Source organism: Crocodylus siamensis, chromosome 13, assembly GCF_052110815.1.
Source record: "Crocodylus siamensis isolate JL-2025a chromosome 13, ASM5211081v1, whole genome shotgun sequence".
Classification (NCBI taxonomy): Eukaryota; Metazoa; Chordata; order Crocodylia; family Crocodylidae; genus Crocodylus; species Crocodylus siamensis.
In genome coordinates, this window is record NC_143407.1 from 37,495,696 (window position 1) to 37,513,040 (window position 17,345).

Genomic DNA, 17,345 nt, shown 5'->3' on the forward strand with positions numbered 1-17,345 from the left:
CAAGTCGCTGATGAAGACATTAAAGAGTATCGGTCCAAGCACCGAGCCCTGCGGGACCCCACTGCCCACACTCTTCCAGGTCGAAACCGACCCATCCACCACGACTCTCTGGGTGCGACCCTCCAGCCAATTCTCCACCCACCGGACTGTGCAGTCATCCAAGTCACAGCCCCTTAACTTGTTCACCAGTATGGGGTGGGATACCGTGTCAAAGGCCTTCCTGAAGTCCAAGTATACGACATCCACCCCTCCTCCTGCGTCGAGGCGTTTTGTGACCTGGTCATAAAAAGAGACTAGATTGGTCAGGCACGATCTACCTGCCATGAACCCGTGCTGGTTTCCCCTCAGCATAATTTGTCCTGCCGGGCTCTCACAAATGTGAGCCTTGATGATTTTCTCAAAGATTTTGCCAAGGATGGAGGTGAGACTGACTGGCCTATAGTTACCCGGGTCCTCCTTCCTCCCCTTCTTGAAAATGGGAACCACATTGGCCCTTTTCCAGTCTTCCGGGACTTGACCCGTGCGCCACGAGCGTTCAAATATTCCCGCCAGTGGCTCTGCAATGATGTCGGCCAGTGCCTTCAGTACCCTCGGATGGAGCTCATCCGGGCCTGCCGACTTAAAGGCATCCAGTTCCTCCAAGTGACCCTGCCCCACCTCAGGGTCCACGCATGGAAGTCTGGTGCCTTGCTGCTGCCTCCCTACACTCCCAGTGAGAGACTTGTCATGCCTCTCGCTTAGGAACACTGAGGCGAAAAACTCGTTGAGGAGTTCAGCCTTGTCCCCTCTGTCCGTCGCCAATTGTTTCTGCCCATTTAGCAGGGGTCCTATTCCTCCCTGGGCCTTCCTTTTACTCCCTATATATCTAAAAAACAATTTCTTATTGTCTTTTACGTGGGTTGCCATCCTCAGCTCCATGGTAGCTTTGGCCACGGGCTCTTCCAGGAGCTCATCCTGAGCCGTGACTCCGCACGACCTGGGGCCGCTGCTCTCAAGTTCCGCAGAGCCGCCCCGTGGCAGTTCCTTGCGAACAAGCGGCTCTTTCCTGCCCTCCCCTCAAGATGATGAGCTTCCCCGCCGCTGCGCTGGGCCTGCTCCTTTAGCTGGGGGACTCGGGGCGCGCGGTAGTGCCTGGCCTGTCCGGCAGGGAAGGGTGCGGATCACACGTGCCCGGCGCTGCGCCCTCGAGGCCGCCCCGCCACGTGCTGCAGCGCCCAGGTGGAGGCGTGGGGGCGTGGCCCAGAGCGCCACTGCGCCTGCGCCGGGGCCGCCGCTACTGCGCCGCCGGCCTCCTGCTTCGCCCGGCCAGGGGCGCTCAGTGCGCCTGTGCTGCCGTCCCGGGGGCGGAGCGGCGTCTGCGCACGGCGAGTCGCGCACGCGCAGAGCGGCCGGCGCAGCCAGCACGGCGGTGGCGGCCGGAGCGGGCGGAGCGGCGGCGCCATGAGGCCCGGGCAGCGGCCCCGAGAGTAAGTGTGGGCCCGCGCGCCCCTCCCCCGGGCACCGCCTGCGCCGCGCCTCGGGGGCCGCGGAATCCTCGCAGCGGGGCCGCGGGGTGCCGGCCATGCGTGCACGGGGGCCCTGGGGTCCTCGCAGGGGTGCTGCGGTGTGCCCTGGGATCCTCACCGGGGTGCCTCGAGTTCCTTACAGGGCTGCCCTGGGGGGCTGCAGAGCGCCCCGAGATCCTTGTAGGGGTGTCGCAGGGTGTCTTGACATCCTCGCAGGGTTGCTTAGGCACTGCAGGGTGCCTTGAGATCCTCGCAGGGGTGCCCAAGACCCTCTCAAGCGTGTTGCAAGGTGCCCTTATACCTTGGGCACCGTTGGGAGGTCCTTGCAGGGTGCCCAAAATCCTCACCAGGGTGCTGCAGGGTGCTTTGATGCCCTTGTAGGGGTGCGCAAGATCCTCACAAGGGTGCTTCAGGATGGTGCAGCATTCCAGAGCACCTTGAGATCCTTGCAAGGGTACCCAGCATGCTCACAAGGGTGCTGCAGCCTGCCCTGATATCCTTGTGGGGGTGCTCAAGATCCTTATGGGGTGCTTCCGTGCTTCGGAGTGCTGCAAGATCCTTCCAGCTTGTCCAGAATCCTCACGAGGGTGCTGTGGGATGCTTTGGCATCCTTCCAGGGGTGCCCAAGATCCTCACAGGGGTGTTTCAGTGCTGCAGAGTGCTACGAGATCCTTGCATGGGTGCCCGAGATCCCCACAAGAGTGCTGTGGGGTGCTGCTAGATCCTTGCAGTGGTGCAATGGGATGCTACAGTGCCAAAGGGGACACATCCTCGCCGCAGGGTGCTGTGGTGTCGTGGGCATGCTGAGATCCTTGCAAGGGTGTTACGGGGTGCCCAGAGGTCCTCACAAGGGTGCTGTGGAGCACAGTGGTGCATTGGGATGCTGTGAGATCTTTGCTTGGCAGCCCTGAGATCCTTGTGGTGGCGCTGCAGGTCACCATGGTGCCTTGGGGAGCCCTGAGATCCTTGCAAGGGTGATCTGGGATGCTGCAGTGTCACGGGGTGGCCTGAGATCCTTGCACGGGAGCCACGGTACCTTGGGGTGCCCAAGATCCTTGCAAGGGTGATGTGAGGTGCTACGGTGGCACATGGTGGCCTGTGATCCTGGCACAGGTGCTGCAGGGTGCTGTGGTGCCTTGGGGTCCCTGGGATCCTTGCAAGGGTGCTGTGGGCTGCTACCATGGCACAGTCTGACCTGAGATCCTTGCAGGGGTGTTACATGGTGCTTTGGGTTGCCTGAGATCCTCCCAAGGGTGCTGTGGGATGCTGCCATGGGGTGGTCTGAGATCCTTATGTGGGTGCTGCAGGGTGCAATGGTTCTGTGGGGTGCCCAAGATCTTTGCAAGGGTGCTGCAGCAAGCATGATAAACCCAGAGATCCCGTACAGAAACTCCTAGCGTTCCTCTTCCTGAGCTCTTCGCAGCAGGAGGATTGCTCTCTTGTTTCCCTGTCATCAAAAAAAGGAGTGGCAGCAAACAGCAGGCGCTTCCTGAGGGGTGCCATGAGCCACCCAAAAGGCTGAGGACCATGTTTTTGGTGCAGCGTTTTCTTGCTCCCTAAGAACTTGAAGTCTGTCAGAGTCCAAGGAAGCAACAGAAGCTCTTTGAAAAAATGCAGCATTTTAATGGAGATTCAGCTTACTAATGAACCTGGGGGATTAGGAAATAGCGTGAGTGGCCTCCAAGCAGATGAGCTTTTGCTGTCTAGCACCGGAGGGCCCGCCTGAGATGGAGACGCTCACGTGAATGCCAAGTGGCGTCTGGGATCCTGGTCCGGGCACGTGTTTCCTCAGTTCTGGGCAGCTGCGAGCAGACCTTGATATGGTGCGCCTTGAAATCCCTGCCGTGGGAGGGGCTCGGTAGGGGAGTGCTACCGGAGGCAGCTGCTCCCGTGATCAAAAGTGGATTTATAGGTATAAAGATTTGGCCAAGTAGGTAACGCAGTGAGAGAGGGTCTGCTGAAGTAGGTTAAAAAAAACCCAAGGGGAGAAGGGATAAGGGATAGCTTGCCAGCTGGTTAATTACTGAAGATTTTGGAGGAATAAATAGGCCTAAAGAGTCTAAAAACTTCTGGGTAATTGCAGCAGCAGCAACAACGGAACAGACTTGCTTTAATGGAGAATAAACTGTTCTGAAATGGTACTTTTGGGAGAGGAAGATCCAGGCCAGAAATGATATTCAGGGTAATGGGAGGATGAGACGAGAATCTGGCATTCTTCTAAAGATGGCCTACCTCTTTGGGAAGCCTGCGGTCTGAAGGATGTGCCGGCAGCGCTCATAATAGAAATGAAATGGCTTTCACCTGAAATGAAGAGGCTAGAAGGCTGGCCTTCTTTCAGGGAGAGGGTGACAGGTAGCGAAAGTGAGAGCTGGGGGCAGCGCTGGATGAATGGACTTCCAATTTATGCGCCCGACTTGAAAGAGGGTTATGAAAAATTGGAAATCTTTGAAGAGATCGCATTGAATTATACTGAAGTCCATTCAGCCTGTGACTCGGAAGAGAAGAGTGCCTATCTTTGAAACAGGAGTTGAACAAAAATGGACCCATCTGATATAATAGAAGACATGGGAAAGAAGATTGCTGTTCTTTCACACTTGGTGTATATTTTCTTTGCGGTGGACGTAGTTTTTGAAATATTAAAGAAAAAAAATTTCTTTTACGCCGAGATAAAAGAATATGCAGACTGCCTGAAGATTTGTATGAGAGTCTCTGCTGCTTTAATGTTGACAGTAGTGACCCTGCTTTTGATGCCTTATGCATCATGTTATGAATTGTGTTAATGGAATAACGGATGTACTTCCAGCAAAATAAACAACATTTTGCATGAGATGGTGGCTCGGGTTCCTCCTTCCCTCCCTGTTCCCAACCGATCTCCCGTCGTGGCACGGTTTGAAGGGATCGTCTCTGTTAACAGCAGCATTCTAAAAAGGGACTGAGAAATGCCCACTATTAATGCCTTTCTTCAGCTGTAAAAATGTAGAGGGCTTTTATATTTTCTGTAAATTGGCTTTGTGCTTTAAACAAATGTAACTACAAGTTGATTTAAGTTCTCTGGTAGCTATTTTTTTCCCCTGCATTTACTTTTGGTGACTGTGGCAAGAGCCATTCTAGTTCAAGAGGTGAAATTAGATTTCTTTTTTTCAAACTGAAGTGTCTGTTTTTTCCAGACTTGCAGCAGCCTACTGTGAAATGTGTGCATGCCGTAGCATGTATCCTCTTCCATAATCAGAGTCATGCTTGAATGTGGGGTTGGTGCTTTTTTTTATATGTTCCTTTCTGGGCCCTGGGTTTTCTCTCTTAGTCTGCCTTTTCTTTTGTCATCCACCTCTTCACTTCTGTCTGAGCTGGCTGACTCTCTTCATCCCAAAACCCACTAACTGGTCCACACAGCTAAGAGAGTTTGCATTTTTTATAACGTACATCAGTGGTTCCCAACCTTTTTAGACTGTGGACTGGAAGTGACTGCGCACCTGGAAACTGCAGACCGGAAGTGACCAGCGTACTGTGGACCGGCAGCCAACCCTTTTTTATATTTAGTATAAAAGAGTTGGCTCCTGGCCCACAGTACGTCGGTCACTTCCGGACTTCTGGTCCAGCAGCCAACCCTTCGTGGCCTGGGGGTTGGAAGCCTCTGATGTACACCATCATCTTTAGTTTATGCACCAGCTTGAATAGTGAGAAAGAGAGGATTAATTTGACAAAATGCAATGATTTCCTTAAAAGTCTGTCTAACATTTCCTCCAAGTTTTAGTAACTCCCGGGACCACCCAGTCTTTACAGAACATAAAAAAAAGCCACTGAGAACATGGCCCATTGTCTGGTTTGGTAGGAAGTAGTGAGCAAGTGATTGAGGCTCTTAGATAAGAGGCTTAAAGTCCATATTTCTGGCACAACGGAGCAGCATCTGTTTTCACACTGCCATAAGGATGAATTGTGATATGCATCCCCTCATCGAGTCCGATGCAAGCAAGGGCCTCTTCACCTCGGTGGGAGTGCTTGTGATGAAAGGCACTACCTTGGATGTTTGAGGGCTCACAATTTCACCCGTGGAGGTTGCCGCAATCTTTTTATATGGTTTTTAACTTCAAAGCGTTTTAAGACCATGTTAAACTTCACCCCTGCAAAGGGAGGAGATATACTTCCAGTTTGCATTTTCTGTGGAGCTTGCCATATTATTTCATCCCTCCCCCTGCCATGTTTACATTTTTTTCGATGTCAAAGTTTAATTCTAGCAATGCATGTGTGGGAGCATTTTTATACTCCCCCTCCCCCCTCTGGAGCGTCTTGGTATTTTAACTCACTAGGGTGGAGAAGACTTGTGGTACTTGGTGGGCACAGAGCACTGTTAGGATCCAGAAACCCTGCATTAAGCACTGTGAGAGCATATTCTAATAGGGCCATGTTTTCACTGGACATCACACTTCTTAAATATTCCATTGATTATTTAGTGACTTATAGCTTGGCTTCGCTCCTTGTCTGGCACGAGGCAAATCTGGATGTAACAAAGACTGGTGTGTTCTTCAGTCGCAGATCAGGCTGTATGGATGCTTACTTTTCCTGCTATTCGCCGTGTCAAAACTTTGTTAGACCTGATTTTGTGCGATGCTCCTGGAAACTTGCAACTTATAAAACCCGCTAAGGTCTGTAGGCGACCCAGCATTTGTTGCCGCTGCTTCTACACTCCGTTTAGTGGGTTGCCTTTTTGTTTGCTGTTTGCACCATCCTGTTTGTTCATTGTTTGGCATAACGTCATCACAAATACGTGGCTGTGCACAGGGATCCAAACCGTTGATGTCCGTCTCCTCCTTATGGGGAGCGGGGATTGGAGACCCTTCACATGGCATTCGAACTTGCACGTGGCGTCTCCTCTGTTTGATCCAAGTTAAGATGTGGAGTATCTTCTGTAGCGTTTGAAGGGCTCTGCTGCATTTCTGAAACCAGGTTGCGTGCATGTGCTATCGATGTAACTGAACTGATCTAACCACCGAGACAAACGCCCAGATGAACTTGTCCAAGAAAGATTTATTGCAAAACTGTTCGCGGTAAATGCAACACTGGGAATTTTAATCTTCAACAAACTCCTACCAAAAAATGATTATATGCGTTGCTCAAATCCGTAACAGAACCCTATATTGTATCTAGTGTCTCCAGTGACATGCATTTCAGTGCGGTTCAGCTTGCAGTCGAGGAGAAATTACGGGAAGTATATCTGTTTTTTAATTTCTCACAATGTCTAGCATAGTCATGTGACAAAAAGGTTAATCACAAAAGTGAAGTTATTTTTAGGTTTGTTTGTTGTTTTAAATCAGTAAGTCAAAAATGATCTGCCAAGTGATATGTTGCTGACGTATTCGGTGCAGACAGCCCAATTAGGATGCTGCATATTGTTTCCAGTGGGGTTCTGATTGTTTCTAAAATGGGAACCATCTGAGAGCAAGTGGAAGCGGGTGAAGTGACATGCTTTGCTATTCATAGTGAGTCTAGTATTGAGTTGTCTTTTCTTGAATGTGACTTCTCGTGATTTGTACTGAGAACAGATAAAATATTTTGGTGTTCTCCTTTCTCTTTGCTCCACAGCTGAGAGGGTCACCAAGTTCAGCTCTCTCCAAATAATCTTTCTTTTGTGTGATGGCCGTGGGGCTCCTGGCAGAGCAAAATGACCAACCTCTAGAGGTACCATAAAGGCAAGGAATGAAAATTAGGTATTATTCCCTTGTTTTCTTCAATGAGCATATTGCTCATTTTAGTAGTTAGTGTGGTGGGGGTTTTTGCATTCACTGCTCCCCTTCTATAAAAACACCCTGGCCATCCATATTCTTGCTTTCATACTGTCAAGATTTTGAGCGTGTTTTATTTTGCAGTCTTGTCCTTTGCTGTGAATTCTGTCATCCCTACCCCTGCTGCTCCTCTTCATCGCTCCTGTCTCTACATAGCGTGCAGCATTTATGTACGTAGAGAAGTACCATCTTAATTTTAAGGTCAGACTCCACTTACACTAGTAGTTTTCTTTTAAAAGAAATAATGTGCAACATAAAGCTCATCATACAAGCATTAAAAAATGACACGTACGCCACAGTCTTTGGGGCAGGTGTCTTCCATGGCTCTGTTGCCAGTATGGCACAGTACAATATACGTCCTTCCCCCCTGGAAAGGACAGTCCTTTGTGATAACCCATCTGTCCAGCAGGGTCCATGGCCTTCACACTTCCATCGCTTCTGTTGTCAGTTTCCCTAGGCTGTTTGGTCTTCTCAGTTGCAGAAATCCTGGCAGACCTTTTCTCTGTGTGCGTCTGCAGTCATCAGAAACCACGTGCAATTCACTCTGCTTACCAGGTCAAAGCCTGCAACATCTGAGAATCGAGCATTGGCTTTATATTGGTTATAATTGGCTTTTGTTTTTATGACGGGATTTACTTCCATTTTATTTTCTCAGTTCTGCCAGTTAATGGGACTGCACGGAAACAAAGTCCGGTGCTTTTATGATTGCTGTGGGAGTTTAATGGACAAGGAGAAAGATTCGGTTTCAGTGCTAGAGAGAAACTAGGTGTTCGTTGAAGTTTGCCAGATTCGCGATTCACAAGTTTACTCGCCTCGTCTTTCTCTCCAGCCTTTGGGAAGCCTTCTTCGGGGGTGCCAGCTCTCGCTTCTCCGCTGCGTGATCCAGCTGGACGTGAAGTGGGTGTCTGCTTACTAGAGCTCTTGGTTCAGAGATTCTTGAGCTCACAAGTGCCCATGGCTAAAGTGCGCTCTTCTCAAAACCAGCCCCTGGAAAGGCCAGGGCAGGCTCATGAAAGTGGCTCTTACAAGCCTCAGAAATTCTTTTTGCTCACGCCACTGTTTGACCTATTTCACATTTGGGCAGGCTTCAAGTATGTGGGTTTAGAAACAGCTTGTTTTGGAAGAAGTCACTTTTCAGACATTTACCAGATGACATTTACCATACTGTTCTAAGTAATCCCTACTCCGTTGTGCTGCGGTCTGTGGCTTCAGTATGTAGATCCTGCAAGATTTCATTTAGTCCTTATCTGATTTCACACAGTATTGCTTAGGAATTTGATTTCCCCCCCACTGCATGGTAGACAAGCATTTGGGAGACCTTTTGTTTGTGCTCGGATTGTCCTTTGTTTCTGCTTGTTTGCTAGTGTGATTTAAAAAAAAAAACCAAAAAACCAAAGAAGAAACGTTGAAAACAATCCAGGTGTTTTCTGGTGACATGATTTGAATTCGTGTGATTAAACCTCAGTAGGGCTTGTTACTTCAATGATCCGGAAATTGAAGTGAATAAAACCTACTTTAAAAATTGAGATGATTAGTAAATTGTATATTTTTGTGGGTGTTCCCATATACGTGGTGTCATTTTTCAGCACGTCTTCCCATGTACAGATTAATAGTAAATGCACTTGCAAGTCCAAACCAAAAGTCATAGGAAGTGAGAAGTTGCTGTGTAGTATGCAATCTAAATGACAACCAGCTGAACAGATTCAAAGCACTGGAGGAACAAATTAACATTCTGCCTGCTACCATCTAGTGCAAGAGCCAGAAATTGCAGCCGATTATCAAAATCCCAATCATTCTTTTAGCACTTTCCAATTTGGCAAGGCTCTCTCCACGAGTGGGCTTTTATTTATTCCTTGATGTTGAGGAATTGGATAATTTTCCAGGATTGATGAAGACTATGGCTTTGAGTGCCTGCATCCTCATAGTTTTTATGACATTTATAAAATGCCTGTGCACTATGTTTAAGAAAAATTGCCTTTCGTTGTGTAGGGTTTATATGCTGCTCGAATGTGTTCTGCTCTATTTACTTGTCATTCCATGCTAGGATTTGAACCACTTGATTTATGAATAGCTCATTGCTGTTGAAATAAAATTAAAGTGGCTGTTGCAGTTATTTAAGAGGCAATTAAATTTGATTTCATTCTTATGTAGTGTCTGCTATGAAAATGCATAAAACTTGGTGTCTACAGATGGAAGTCAGATTTCTGAAATGTTTAGCGCTTAATTTTCTTGATAATCCATAAGCGATACTCCTGGGACTTCCGAGTAGGTGTTCAATTAAAATCTCGTACCAATGCATTAGATACTGGAAGTGCAGTAAGAAAATATGGCAGCCGTCCTGTGTTCAATGGTCTTGGGCCCACCTTTAAACACGACAGCGTGTTTGGAGAGAGGAATAAGCCGGGAGAAAAGTAGTTTCTGCCTGGATCTTTCAGAAAGTACCATGGATCTAACTTCTCTTGGAAAGTCAGCAAAGATGGATAAATAGGTTGTGACGCTGGCCTGGGCCTGTAGATTCCTAGAGGAAGAAATGATTTGTGCAGGAAAATGCCAGCTCTCCCATCTGAGAATGAATAGACCCGTTACATGATATTGCAGAGCTGTGGTCCGACAGAGGCAAGCGCAGCCCAAAATGCGAATGATATCAGAAAGTGCTGCGTGTGGAGCCCCACGATCTTTGTCTTTTGTTAGTACTAAGCCCAGTAAATGATGAGTAGGCAGCCGTTTCAGTGCATGTGCCAATTAAAACTACTTTTGACTGCCATGTTTCTTATCACAGGAAGAAAAGAGACATTTCCATGAATTATATGTGCACTGGGTGCGTGTCCTGATTTTTGTCGCTGGCGAGTGAAGGGTTTGAGAATATTTTGTTGTTGAAAAGCAAATTAGTTTCCCTGGTTTGTATTTTTTTAAATAACTGAGTCAAGTATAAGCGTTCCACATTTTTATTTCAACTAACTGGACAAGTTTATACATGCAAGCTTTCAGAGTTGCAGTGTCTCTGTCGGAAACACCTGGATGGTGGAGGAAATGATTTGTTCCATCTCCAGAGGTGTAGTGAGAACCCTTCAGCTATTTTATGCACGTGGTACTGAACACAAGATGATGAAGAGCTCAAAAGGCAGTGCGTCCAGTATTTGCTTCAGGTTCCAACTCGTGGGCATGGTTTTGCATCGAGAAGTTGAGCATTGGTTAAATCTCTCCGTTAGGACTTACTGCAAAGGAAGTATTGCGTGCATTTGTCCTTCAGGCCCCTGAACACTTATCGGAACCAAAATGAAGCAGGAGAAGCTTCCCAGGATAACTCATTTCTGGTCGAGTGATTGATTTCTCAGTCTCCCAGTCCTGTGCCCGCCTCTCACTGACTCACTGTGCAATGTGGGGCAGATGACTTGGCATCTGGCACAGGCTTCTCCCCCTTCAGCACAGCCAGCAGCAAAGAAAGGAGCAGGCCCCAACTTCCCCAACTCCACGCCTGCATTTTGCAGTCCGGGGCGTTGATGGGCTCAGCTCCTCCTGTCTTCATGCCATGCATCGTTGTGGGCCTCCGCTTCCCCAGCTATCCCGCACGATACCCCTTCAGAGTGTAAAGGATTATTTCATTAATGCTCCAAGGCTTCAGAGGGAGGATGCTTGTTGAAATGCAGAGCTTGATTTGAGCCCTCCACACTTTGGAGGAGGATTAGTGCTGGCACCAGCTTTTTATGGGTGACTTTTAATGCCTCCATTGTGCTACCAGGCGAGGCTTTAACAGCCGGCTCTGATGGGCGCTCCAGTAATTACCCCTTCCCCCCAAAAAACCACCCCGTTTACAAGATGACAACGTCAAAGCGTCTCCAGCGTATTTTTAGACATATGTATTGCCGTTTCAGTATCCGCATGCAGTGGAAGAGGCAGTGGCCTCCGTGGGGGGTTGCCATTTTAATACTTCCCAGCAGGGCGCCTATTTTGATGATGCAGATTAGGACTGGAAGAGGAGGCTTAGCCAGAAAGTATAGGGAAAGTATCAGGGACCAGGAACATTAAAGAGGGTTGTTAGGCAACGAGCGTGTGTGTGTCTGTGTGTGTCTGCGTCTAGCCTGCTTTTATTTAGCAGGGAAGTTACGAAAACCCTAGCTCGCTCTTTGAAGCCTGACTCCAAGCCCCCGTTAGCCTGTCTCGAAGGGCAGAGCCCCCTTTCCTGGCTTTCGGGACGCTTGTCCTGTGCTCGCTGTTCTCCTCCCAGTCTGCCCTGGCTGCCTGCCCAGGTGCCCGGCGCTGCTCTGCAGGTGGAAGTGCAGCCGCCCTGGTGCTGCCCTTGCAGCTCGGCCTGCCGTCCCTACCCGCGGGGCGTTGGGCCCCGGTACCTGGCGGAGCCCGCCTGCCAGGCAGCCCCGGAGCAGCAGGGAGGCGGGGGGGGCCGGGCAGGGCAGGTGCCCCAGCCTCCCCGGGCGGCTCGGGCAGCTAACAAAGGGCTGGCGGCCACCAATCGCCGGCTGCCCGGTCGCCCCTCCCGCCGCCCGGCTCGCCGGGGCCGGGGCTGCCATTGGCGGCGGGCGGCCGTCCGTCAGCCCCGGGGAGGGGCCGGTTTCCGGGAGCTGAGCCGAGCCGAGCCGGGAGGATGCCTGCAGCGGCCCCGGCCCCAAGCATGGGGGCTCTGTGCACCGCCTCTGCCAGCCGACACCCGGTAAGCCTCGCCGGCACCTGGGCCTGGCCGCATCCTGCGGGGCCAGGGCATGCCCTTCCCACTGGGGCCAAGCACCTGGCCTGCAGCCGTGCCCTGCCCGGCCCCCATTCCCCTGGAAGCAGGAGGGGGGCTGCTCCCTGGTTCCCCGGTGTCACCCTGCGGGCTCCCCCAGCCTGCGGCCGCTCTCTAGGGTAAGCGAGCTGCGCTCCCCAGCTCTTCCCAGCCCGGCGGATGTTTGCACTCTCCGGGCTGGCCCCGGCAGGAATTGTTGCAGCCTCACCGCTTCTTTCGTCCTCCCAGCCAGGAAGTCGCAGAACTGCCTTTCCTCTGAGGGGCCAGCCTTTAGGAAGCCTAAATCACAAAAGAGCAAGGCAGCCCCCAGCGCAGCGCCGCTGTGCCGTGCCCTGGCTTTTACTGCAAGCCTGGTGTATAATGAGGAGGTGGCAGGACAGCACAGGTCGGAGAGACTTGGAGGATTGTGCAGGAATCGCACCACTTACTTGCTCACAAAGGTGAAGTGGTGGTCCCTGCGCTTTTCACCTCTGGGAAGACCCCCCCTCCCCTTCTGCAGTTGTATTGCACGGCATTAATTTTTTATTGTCAGTTTAATTTTTCGGGCTTAAATATTTAATAGTAATGGCATGCTGTATGTCACCGTGATTTCCCCACAGAGCTGCATGCTAAGGAAGGAGCATTCAGATGCGTGGTCGTAGGTATGTCCGTCCTCGTCCCTCTCATTTAACTTGGATGCAAAAGAAGAACAGCTGATGGCTTCCTGTGGGCAAACGATTGCTGTGCTATGGCCGAGCCACTTTGTGCTATTGAAACCCAAGTAGCTGCTTTGATTTTTGCCAACAACATTTTATGTTCTGTTCCACTTGTTTTGTGAGCGACGGGGCTTAATAGGAGGGGGGTACCAGCCTTGAGTCCCCTCAGAGGGGGAGAGGAGAGCCTTTATCAAAGGCTTCAGGGATACAAATCGATTCCGTTCACATGCTGAAGGAGCGGAATAAGATTGCTATTGAGCTTCTCTAAATGATCGGCAAACCCTTGCATGCTGAAATGTTTGGGCTGAGTCCTTTTTTTTAAGGCTGGGGGTAGGCTCTTGTCCCTCAAGGTAAGAGGATAAAAGAAAATTGTGGCTGCATTTACATGGTGGTGCTTTTCAACTGTTGTTTCAAGCTGGTCGGGCACTTCTGCAACTAAATCCCATGTGTGTTTAGAGAAAGGGGCTGTTCCCGGAGATTTACTGGAGGAGGCCGAACTTCTGAAAAAAGCTGTTTACCACGCGCCTGAAACGGGGGTAGAGGACACAGCAGAGCCGGTTATCTGTTTGCAGCTCCGATAAGGAGGTGGAATAGATCGCTGGCCCGTTTCTGAACTCTGCTTAATGAATGGTTGCTAGGCAAATTGCATCTCAATCAGGTTAATCCTCGAGATGTCATTTACAGGTCTGCTCTTTGTGAGGCCAGAACTATGTGCTTTCCAACTGTACAGGCCAGAAACTGCTGGCAAAGCAGCTTCAAATAGCTTGTTCAAGAACTGGGTGTATATATGTTGCTGAGTGGCCCAATTTAAAGTGCTTGGTGTCACAGGGCCGTCATTTCACGGACATGTGGTAGGTTAGATATCCAGTGATAAATAGGAGACGGCAATGTCATTAGTACCTTTCTGGGATCAGCACAGTAGCTAGCTTAACTCTTTGGCATGGGATTAAGGTGAAAAATGTCTTGCTTCTCCCCTTTGACGGTGCTCCTGGGTAGTGGCAGGTGTTTCAGTTCTGAGTGAATTGGCTGCGGGTCCAGGCGAGGTTCTGATGGGATGAGGTAACCTTCTGCAAACTGAGGGATGGGATTGCCGAACGGAGACGAAAATGCGGGACGGCGTAGAAGGCTGACAAATAAGGAGTTCCCAAACTGAGAAAGGGGGCCAGCAGGATCCCTCAGGCCTGGCCCCCTTGCCCGTGGCATCGGGCCCAGACGTGAGGCCAGCCAGGCGGGTGGGCTGGCGCGAGGCTACCTGTGAGATGGGGAAGAAAGTCCATTGAACCGGGATTCGGAGAATTAATTACACTTGCCAGGGAGTGCGGCCAAAATGTCCTCTGCTCCCGGTTCAGTCCAAAGAAGAGCATGCAGTTTCGTAACGTGGTTAAACTTTAACAGATCTCTGCACAACAGAAGATAATAAGGCACTTGCTTTTAACTGATTTTCCACGAGAGAAATTTTATTGCAAATAAGAATGTTGCTCTCTGATTGAGTCCTCTTTGCTCTTACTCCGAAGGTGTTCTTTGCATTTTATGTCATCAGATATTGAACTAGGGTCAATGCAAATTAAAGAGTATACAGTAGTGAAGAGTGAAAATGCTCTGGGTTTGGTTAACACTGAATGCATTTTAGAAATGGCTAATAATACCGCAGCTTGAAATGAAATGTGGGTTTGTGTTGAATAGCTATAATATTAGTCTTTCATGAGCAGTCATTACAGGAACTTACTAGAGTTTAAATGACTTGGGCTTGGTTTGGGGCGAAATGAAAGTAGTAGGACTTCAAAAGTGGCTTTGAGTATGAGGATCTTTAAATGGTAGGTGCTTTATTCAAGATGGTTTCAAACCGTTTAAAAATAATACCCATCTAGTTTAAAGGAGAAGAATAGGGCCTATGCAGAAGGTACCACTTCTGTCACCAGCAGAACAAAGGCAGCACCTGGACTGTTGCAGGAGGAAGAAAGAGGTTGGGTGACCGAATCCTGCGAGTCCGGAGCGGTGGTGTTTTGTTCCCCTGCAAGTCGAGAGATTGTTCCTGGCTGCTGAATCAGGGGCCTGTCTGGCAAGTACAAGACGAGAGCAATACAACCAGTTTGTCGTAGCTAGAAGTTTTGCCTAAAGTGATATTTCAGGTGGTTGAATTGAGCCGGAAACCCTTGTTAAGAGCCTGTAATATCCATGCGGTGCATCAGGAACAGTTCCCTCTCCACCCCGAGAGTCCCCCGCTGCTCTGAACAGAGGTCTGTCGTATGGCAGAAGCGTGCACCAGCACCCTCAAAGCGAGGGGGCAAAAGCTGCTGTCCCTAAACTCTGCCTTGATTCCTGTCTGGCCAAAACGGACACACAACTTCAGCCTCTCCCTCCCTTTGAATTGTAGGATTTATGTCTGCACCAATTTCATTCCTCACGCTTTGTGGCAGGCTTCGTCTGGTCCAAATTGTAACCTGGGAAGCCATAAGGTTAAAACCTTGGTTCTCGCGGTGTTATCAAGGTCCCTGCTCTGCCTTGCATCTGCTCATTAGCTGCAGGATCTAGTAGGTGAGTCTGTGAACTTTCCACCTGACGGCAGGTCTTTCTCGTACGAATGTTCAGGAGGATTGCTGAGTCCTAAAACTCCCTTCTAAAACCTTCAGTACGACTGATTTAAAGCAAACGATTTGCTGGGCTCCTTGATCTTCTGCTTTAGGCTTGGCTGCACAACTTGACTGTTAAGAAGTCGCTATTTCCTTGACCAGAAAAACAGGGGAATCTTTCAAATCCTTAAGAGTGCTTGTGGCTTGCAGCAAGAAGCAAAGAGCCAGTTTGTTTCGAAGGAGATCTCGTTCTGGAGTTGGGTGGGCTGAGCGCCTCTTGATGATTTACAAAGCGTCGTTCTGCCAATACAGTGCACGTTGATCAGATGGGATGCTCCACTCTGGGAGACAAATGTCCTCTTCTACTAGCGGTACCCAGCTCTCTTCTTGTGGATTTTCATTCCTAGCTGGTGTGGCACAGCGGGGCCTGCGGGAACTGTATCGCAGAGAAAGAATGGGTTATTTATTGCAGCAATCTTTGCAGTTTGAAGATGTTTCTTTTGACTGTCCCCTCTTCCCTGAAGACGTAAGATATGTGCCCTGAGCGAGAGTGCTGGGTGGGCTCTTTTGGCGGCTGTTTTGATGGGGGTCTGTTGCTGCATGGCAGAACGGGTCCTCTCAACAGGGGATCTGTGGAGCCAGCATGCTCAAAACAGAAGTTAGGTTCCTTTTATCCCCTCGTTGCTCCTTTGGGGATTACTTGCCCCAGATTTCACCCTCAGCACCTCGATTTTTGTTTGGGTCCTGGCCCGTTTGCCCCACTCGCTGCCTTGTTGCAAAATATCAAAGCAGTGCTGAAAGATGTTCTCTTAACTTCTAGGTTTATAATTTCAGCAGGCAGTTCCTTGACCTGCTCTGGCAGCCTGGACCTCGGCACCTTTTGTCTTATTCCAAGGACACATTGCAGCTTATTCCTCCTCCTTTATCAGCAAACATAATCTCCACTGGCATTTATCTGTGTCAAAAGACAAATGATGAAGGAGCAGGAGACTGCAGTAGTGGGAAACGGACTTACATGTGTAATGGAAATATTTAGCTTTTAAATTCAAGTCACCCTGTGGAACAGAGACTGTTTTCTGCATTGGCTACTTGTAAGGTAGTGCTGGTGATGTTCACTTTTAAGATGCCAACTACTCCAAGGGCTGGCAAAGCATGCCAGCAGCTAATACTGGCACAGGCATTCCTGCAATGCTTTTTCTCCTCATTGAAAGCTTTTTGCATATGTCAGCAGCAGAAGGTAGCATTAGATTTGAGAAACAAGCATTGCACACTCTGTAAGTGCTTTATTTTTTGCCTGCTTTGTAAGCCGAACAGGTGTGCAAACTGCAGTCAGTACACCCGCGTGGCATCTGAGCGCTGCTCAGTAGTGCAGGCAGAGGTGAGAAAGCTGCCACACAGTTGAGACAAAGTCCCACTTTTTCCATAATGCCCTGAAGAAGCAGCTCCGACTTCAGTTCTACAAGAGCACATCTGTGAGCTTCCCGCTGGGCTGCGTCGCAACTTGGAGAGCCCCAGGTAAGCCAGAAAGCACATGTTACTGCCAGGCTAGACGAGGATTCTGATTAGTGTCATCCGTATCAAAATCAGGACCGCGGCTGTCAGCGTTCGTGAACGTTCGCTTGTGCATTACATTCCCAGAATGTGCTTTAAGCAACGCATGTCTCTCTCTTTGCATTAAAAAGGCAGATTCAGCTTTTCAAAGCAAGATGATAAATTGCTTTTCATTAAAGGTATGAGTGCCAAAGGGTTGAGCATGCCTTCCAAGAAAAAACATTAATTACAGCTTCTGCAGAGCTTTTATCCATCACAGAGTTATAAACCGTACAAATGCAGTTCACTGAAGGGGGAACGTTTAGTCTTCCTACCACCTTAACGGTTTTGGAAGCTTTAGTGAGATCAGTGAGAACATTTGCCGGCAAGTCGTCTCGGCCTTGATGCCGGGAAAGGCCGGCATCTGTTCAAAAAGAATTGGCGCGCTGGCCTTTCGCAGTGTGAAGGCAGGGATGTGAAACGGGGATCTTGAACCGTTTCTGGTTGTCATAGTACAGATTTGTGGCAGC

At 49.5% G+C, this 17,345-nt stretch overlaps 1 protein-coding gene across 4 annotated transcripts in view; it reads left to right on the top strand.

Moving 5' to 3' along the window:
- Positions 1-1,358: 1,358 nt before the first annotated feature.
- The window catches only part of FAM222B (family with sequence similarity 222 member B), a 38,197-nt gene continuing 22,210 nt past the window's right edge, over positions 1,359-17,345 (top strand). Inside the window, exon 1 of one of the 4 annotated variants that reach the window (XM_090025047.1) lies at positions 1,359-1,466. The gene's annotated coding sequence lies outside the window, so the exon portion shown is untranslated. Of the gene's footprint in view, positions 1,467-11,850; positions 11,949-17,345 lie in introns of those variants that run through there. The other 3 variants (XM_090025044.1, XM_090025045.1, XM_090025048.1) reach the window with 3 other exon arrangements.